This window comes from Lycium barbarum, chromosome 6 (genome assembly GCF_019175385.1).
Source record: "Lycium barbarum isolate Lr01 chromosome 6, ASM1917538v2, whole genome shotgun sequence".
NCBI lineage: Eukaryota > Viridiplantae > Streptophyta > Magnoliopsida > Solanales > Solanaceae > Lycium > Lycium barbarum.
This window is the reverse complement of record NC_083342.1, coordinates 117,208,551-117,216,623: the sequence shown is the minus strand read 5'-3', so window position 1 is coordinate 117,216,623 and position 8,073 is coordinate 117,208,551. Positions and strand designations below refer to the sequence as shown.

The 8,073-nt window shown below is 31.8% G+C and overlaps 1 pseudogene; it reads left to right on the top strand.

The window, feature by feature from the left end:
* Positions 1–498: 498 nt before the first annotated feature.
* Positions 499–2,996, top strand: LOC132644469 (amino acid transporter AVT1J-like; annotated as a pseudogene).
* The last annotated feature ends 5,077 nt before the right edge of the window (positions 2,997–8,073 follow it).

Sequence of the window (8,073 nt, the reverse complement as noted above, 5' to 3'; positions counted from 1 at the left end):
TTAATTTATATATATTAATAAAACTTAGGTAAAGAATAAAATAGAAACTTTAAAAAATAAGTAGGTAGTCATGGAGTGGGTGGTGTGAGGTGGGTGGTTGTGGGAGTAGTGGCTGGTAGGGTGGGGGTGAGGGGTAGGGGGTGGTGGAGGGGTGGGTGGTTGTGGGATGAGGAGGGGGTAGCGGGCGTGGGGGTGGGCGGTGGGCGGTGGTGAGGCATAGTAGGTGGTAGAGGGGTGGGTGGTTGTGGGATAAGGGTGGGGGTGGGTGGTAGGGCGGGCGTGGGATGGGGGCGAGTGGTAGGGTGGAGGTAAGGGTGGGGTGGATAGTGGAAGGTGGAGCAGGGGAGGAGTGGGGGTGAGTGGTAGGGTGGGGGTGGGGTGAATGATGGAGGGTGGAGGGTGGAGGGTGGGGTATAATGGGAAAATGAAATACGTAATGACGAAAAAATCACCAAATCCGTGGTTACAAAAATTGGGACTTTTCATGGTTATATAACAATGGATGAATCACGGGTTTACAACACAATACCATATAATTTTAAGAACAATGGAAACAAACATGATTTTATACAAAACCCTACATTAATGAACCATGGGAAACCACCATCCAAACAGGGGGTTAAGGGGTTTAAGGAGATTTATATAAATAATATAATATTTTTCTGGGATATGGAAACTAAATCCCAAAATAAATTGTTTCTTTCCTTACCACTGCTGCAGGTTGATAAGGGAGTTGGATTGGAGTCCGTTATAATAATCAGTGGGAAAACTTCTTTTCTTAAAATCACTTTTCACGCAGTCAACGCTCTATCAGGTTATGTTTGGCCAAATTTCAGAAATCTGTTTGTATTGAAAAGTGCTGTTGAAACGTAATTTTGAAGACTTGCAGTTCGTGTCTTGTTAATCAAGTTGAAAAATACGTTTGTAATATTAGAGTAATAATTTTTACTTGTCCAATGTTTCAAAAGTACTTTCCGCGAAAAGTTATTTTTTTAGATTCTGAAATACTGTTAATACTTATCAAACACACTAATTTTTTTCGTAAAAAATTGGCCAAACATCAACTATCTAATTTTTTTTTAAAATAAGCATTTTTACCTTATCAAAAGCTTGATCAAACAGGCTATTGACCGTCTTTTGTGGGAATGTTAACTGATCATGCGCTTTCGGGGAGGATTATATGATATCAAATAATCATCATTAATTAATACAACTCTACTGTATTTGCTTTCTCAGGAGCAGGGATATTGTCGATTCCCTATGCACTATCATCAGGAGGGTGGTTAAGCATGATCCTTTTTCTCATTATTGCAAGTGCCGCATTCTATACAGCCTTGTTAATAAAGAGATGTATGGATTTTGATCCGACTATAAGAAGTTATCCTGACATAGGTGATCGAGCATTTGGAACGAGGGGACTAATACTGGTCTCAGTGTGTACGAATCTAGAGGCTTACTTGGTAGCTACTGGCTTTCTAATTGTTGTAGGGGACAACTTGCACAATCTGTTACCGCCAGATTTGCTAAATTTCAGCTTTTGGGGACTCCGAATTGGTGGCAAAAAATGAATTGTTGTGGTTGTTTCTCTCATCATATTGCCCACCGTATGTTTAAAGAACATGAGCATTCTTTCCTACCTATCAGCCTCGGGGATTTTAGCTTCCCTTGTGATTATTGATTCAATTTTCCGGATAGCAACTTATGATGGCATTGGATTTCAGAATAAGAAGGGAGTCCTTCTGAATTGGAGAGGAATCCCTACTTCTTTTAGCTTATATGCTTTCTGCTAAGGTGCGCACCCGGTTTTTCCAACTTTGTATACTTCAATGGAAAATCAAAAATAATTCCCTAAGGTAACACATTACATACTAGTTTGGTACGAATAAAAAATGTTTTTTCATGAGAAAGTCATTTTTTGGTGTTTGGTATGACGGTCATTTTTTCATGAACAGGAGGAAAATGACTCACTTCACTTATCGGCATAAGTCATTCTTCATACAACAATCTTAACGTTTAACTTCATATTACTTGCTTCAAGTAATACTTAGATATTAATATTAGAGTTTAAGGCCATTCAAATGATATTTATAGGTGAGTCTCCTTAAAATGTGTGATCTGAAATCTTGAAAATAAGATATGTTACCTGCTATTAAAGGTAAGATGACATGATAGTAAAAATGTGTGATCTGAAATCTTAAAAATAAGATATATTACCTGCTACTACAGGTAATATGACATGATAGTGTAAAAACTATTTACATTGACAGTGTATATTATTTAAACTCTTAATTAATTCATAAATATACAAAAATTTCATCATAACACTATCCAATTTGCTGAAATTATTATTACTAGTCTTTAATGTATGTATATATTGGAGAAAAAATTCACTTACCAATAGAACACCAAAAAATATTTTTAATGAAAGATAAATTCCATCATACCAAACACATTCTAAAATCTGCATAGCTAAGTATTCATTTGGATGTTGATGTCATGTGTTAGTTTATTTGTTATTGCAGGTAATGCTTCTGTCATTTCTAGTCTCTACCATTACATACACATTTATAGCCTATAGGAGCTTTGGGATACTTAATGTTCGGGTCAGAGGTGGAGTCACAAATTACGTTGAACCTTCAAACAAAAAAGTTTAGTTCAAGATTGGCTATATACACTGCCTTGATCAATCCGTTAGCCAAATACGCATTAACGATGACACCAATTATTAACAATCTTTTGAGGAACATTTTGAGTCAGGCCTCTTGATAAGAAGTGCCTTGGTCATAACTAGTGTCATTGTAGCCCTGACCATCCCTTTCTTTGGCTATCTCATGTCATTAGCTGGAGCATTTTTTAGCGTCACAGCTTCAATTCTACTGCCGTGTTTGTGCTACTTGAAGATTTCAGGCACTTACAAGCAGCTTGGACTTGAGCTGGTCATTATAGGCTTTACACTACTGGTGGGAATCATAATCTTAGTGGGCGTTTGGCCATAAAAATTATTCACTTTTTTCCGGAAATATTTTTCATTTTTTTTTACTTTTAGCGTTTGGCCATAAAAATTATTCACTTTTTTCCGGAGTTGTACTCCGGAATACTAAAAAAAATTCAACTTTTTTCACCTTTTTACACTACATTTCACCAAAAACTACAATTTCAAAAACTATGGCCAAACACAACTTCAACTTCAAAAATTCCAAAAAAAGTGAAAAAGTTTTTGATATTTATGGCCAAACGGGCCCTTAGTTGTTGGTACATATACATCTTTGATAGAGATAATACAACACATTTAAACTTTTGTATTTTACTATTCTCTGTCCCGTCCATATTATATGGTGTTTTTAGCTTTTACAATTAGTTCAAAATAAACCTAATATAGACAAGAGGACATGTAAGTATTTAATTTACCATACTCATCGTTTTAGGTTTACCTCTAATAACGTTTAAAACCGATAAGATATGAATAGGAGACATTCTTTTGGTACATTAGGGTCATTCCCATTTAGTCATTACAAGCAACTTCAAAACACCCAATGTTATGAAACAACTGTTAAGTAAATCTCACTTGAATATATAAATTCCATCGCAGTAGATATAAAGCCGGACTTAATAAAAAAGCAATGGTTCATAAAAAAATATCGCACATTCATCTTAAAAAAGATAATACATCAATAACATGTTGAAGAAACCAATTAATTGCCCTTAGATGATATTATCATATCAATGTAATTAAATTAGGCTGGAACAATATTACGATCGAAGTTCATACTTCTTCTTCTTCTTCTTTTTCGGTCCTGAGGTTCATACTTCTCCATAGAAACATGTCCTGATCCAATATAAAATTTTGGTTCTTTATGATGGCCTCCGTTCAAAACCCAAGCACAAATGGAGGTGTTTTTGAACACAATTCTTCCAAATTGACCATCCACTCCTTTATTATTGTCTATGAAAACATCACGCACACAGTTTTGAGATATCCTAAATAGTAGCAATAAAAAAGAGTGAAAATAATAATAATTAAGGAGCGCGATATATATCAATTAATATCCAATTATTCATTTTTTCTAAGGGATCGGAGAAGGGGTAGGTAAATTAAATGGGAGAATACGAAATTATTAAATTAAAGAAACCATTTAATTCTCACATTAATTTAGGAAATTTGTACTATTCTTCTTACGTTTATTAAACTTGTATATGAGCTTAGCTTATTTTTTTTTTAGTTCTAATCCTAAAAATAAGAAGAATCATCATAGATTTCATTGTTCTCTTTTAAACTAGTTATATGTTGTACGATAGTAAATTAAGATTCAAAATCTATAAATATTTTCTTGTTTTATTGCGACGTACGTACTTTTGGAAGAAATTAAACACTTATTTCTTGAAGAATGAATGACCACGAGAGAAGGTCATAAATAATGAACGATTTACCTCAAGAGCCTTCGCTGATGGATTCCATTCGTTGGCAAAAGGATTTAGTTTAGAATCCAATGCCAATTTCACCTTGACCAATGTATCTTCAAAACCATCAGAACAAAATTTGTCAAAGATGAATGAAATATCATTTTTCACTTTCTCTTTTTTCAAAAGAATTTCTTTAAGGGAAGGGATCAAGAGTTGAGAAGTGAGCGGACAGAACTCTTGAGAAGTAGAAGGTGAGTTTGATTCAAGAAAATTTAAAGCTATCTTAGCTTCAGCATAAAGACTTCTGAATTTTTTTTCATCACAAGTAGAAATCTTTTGGTAAAATTTATTAAAGTTATGGGACTCCAAAAACATCCAAAAAGACATGACTTTCTTGGATGGTTCAATTTCTAAATCCATGCTCACCATCCTGCGAAAGATTTCTTCTTCAATTTCACTAATGAAAGAAAATTTCACTTTCGCCATGATGTTAAACTAGGTAGAAGAAGGATTAAGGAGATGATGGAATTGAAAAATACTTGGCTTAAGAAAAAGAATGTGGCTCAGCAATTATATATGGAGGGAAAAAGTGAGTTAAGACCAGTTTCGAGATTAGTTTACTTTAATATATTAAATTCTTGTAATCTTATTTTTTGAGGAGTGATTCTTGTAATCTTCAGGAGGAAAGTAATTTATTAAAAGTAATTATATTTTCAAAAAATTTGAAGTGGCCCAACATATATAGTATACAAATAGGCTAGGGCAATTCGGAATTGCCTTTTTTTGGGGGTGGTATTTAAATTTTGCCCCTCATATTTGTGGTCTTTAAATTTTGTCCTTCGGCTAAAATCCATAGGTTCCGGGTTCGAACCCCCGCTTAGTCAAAAATTTTAAATTTTTTTGCAAAGTAGAGTTTAAATTTCGCTATGCCCCCTCCGGCAGACTTTTAGTCATGTTTAACTAAAAGTCTGCCGGAGGGGGTAGACTTTGCCTTGAAGCATATATATATATATATATATATATATTTTATTTTTTTTACTTTTCAAGATAAACTTTTAGTTATGCCTTAACTAAAAAGTGTGCCCCAAAGACATAACTAAAAGTATGCCCATAAGGCGGAACTTTTCCTTAAGACATAACTTAAACTTTGCCTTATAAGGCAAAGTCTATGCCTTAAGAAAAGTTCTTGCCTTATGGGGCATAATTTTGTATGTCTTAACTAAAATTCTGCCCCATAAAGCATAACTAAACTATGTCTTAGGAAAAATTCTGCCTTATGGGGCAGACTTGTAGTTATGCCGGATCCGGCATAACTTTAGCTTTTCCTTAAAGATTGTATGCTGGATCCGGCATACACTCCCCAGTCCTGCCTTGCGAAATTATTTTTTTATTTTATGCCTAAGCGGGGGTTCGAACCAAAACTTAAAGACCACAAATATGAGGGGCAAAATTTAACGACCACAAATTTGAAGGGCAAACTTTAAAGACCACCCCAAAATAAGGGCAATCCGCGCAAAAAAATGGCTATTTTAAAAATTGAGAAACAAGCTTTTAATATCAGAATATAAGAATGTCTTCTTTGACTTCATTCCAGAATAGCACACTCTTGGTAAGCATATAATTATTTCTTTTTAGTAGAAATACTAGACGGCCTATGCTCGTGCGCACTTTAAATTATAATGCATCTATGTGTATGTAGTTATCTTTGAATAGTGATTATATATATATATATATATATATATATATATATATATATATATATATATAATATTATTATGTTCAAAACACGATTAATGTAACATTGTAGTTTGTGCTCCGTATCTAAAATTTTATTATATTAATGTTTGCTACGAATACAAAATCGGCAAATTTATTAATATTTTTTAAAAGAGAAGACTTGTTTAAAAGGAAACTATTTTCCTCTCTTTGAGATAAAACAATAGCAATATTTAAGCATCAGTTGATACTTTCAATTTTAATTCGATTAATTTAAAGGTGTAAAATCCTTATTATTTTTTATCAAATTTTGATTTGGATAATTCTAATTCAAATTATTAAATTAATTTTACATGTTTAAAACGAAACAAAGTAGAAATTGATTTTCTATTTAAACGAAGAAATACTATTTTTTAATTTTTGGTAAATATTCTCGGTTTAGCTCATTTTACTTGTCATGTTGTCTTTTGCATGGTTTTTTAAGAAAACGTCGATTAGAATTATAATTTGACTAATTTACGTTATTCATTATTTGATCTCCATTTGATATTTTTTTTTACGACATTAATATCTTTTCACATTTATTAGAGTAAGAATAAAAATAAAAAGTAATTAAATTCTATCTTATTTTAAAATATAAATATTTTAAGTATATTTATTTTAGTGAACATAACAAATAAATGACATGGCGGAATAACAAATACAACAGTTTAATATCTAGATTAGATCTCAGGCTAATATAAAAAAAGAAAGAAAACTGTATGGTTTGACTACTTAACTTTTTGAAGAAAAGTAATTTCATTTGCTCCCACTAATGGATTGATACGCACGTGGCAATGAATCCATCATTATTGACTTAATGAGATACTTTGGAAATTACATGAATATTGTTTGATTTTTTAATATGGAGTGCACTTTTTTTTGACATTATTAATTTGCACTATTTTTATGCATATATATATATATATACATACTATGTTCAAAACACGATTAATATAACATTGTAGTTTGTACTCCGTATCTAAAACTTTAGTATATTAGTGTTTACTACGAATACAAAGTCTGCATTTTTTTTTTACATTATTTTTTTTTAATATGGGGTTCACTTTTTTTTTCTTTGATATTGCTTGATTTTGTTAATATGAGGTCCACTTTTTTTTTTACAGTGAGTTTGGAGATGGTGGGTTCCACTTTTTTTTATTTTTTTTATATTGCTTGATGTTGTTTAGTATGAGGTCCACCCTTTATGGGGTGAACTTTTTTTTTGACATTATTAGTTTGTACTATTTTTATGCATATAATATATATACATATACTATGTTCAAAACACGATTAATATAACATTGTAGTTTGTGTTTTGTATCTAAAACTTTATTATATTAGTGTTTGCTACGAATACAAAGCCAACACTTTTTTTTTAACATTATATTTTTTTTAATATGGAGTTCACTTTTTTTTTTTTTTTGATATTGCTTGATTTTGATAATATAGGGTCCACTTTTTTTTTCCCATGAGATTGGAGATGGTGAGTTCCACTTTTTTTTCTTCCTTTTTTTTTTATTGCTCTGTATTATTTAGTATGGGGCCCACCCTTTTTTTTTAAGGGACAACGGACGACGAAGCATGGGTCTAAACCCATGCTTTATATAGTTTTTTTTTTTTTTTATATTGCTTGGTGTTGTTTAGTATGGGGCCCACCCTTTTGGACATTATTAGTTTGCACTATTTTTATGCATATAATATATATATATATATATATATATATATATATATATATATATATATATATATATATATATATATATATATATACTATGTTCAAAACACGATTGATATAACATTGTAATTTGTGCTCCGTATCTAAAACTTTATTATATTAGTGTTTGCCACGAATACAAAGTCTGCACTTTTTTTTTTTTGACATTGTTTATTTTTTTAATATGGGATTCTTTTTAT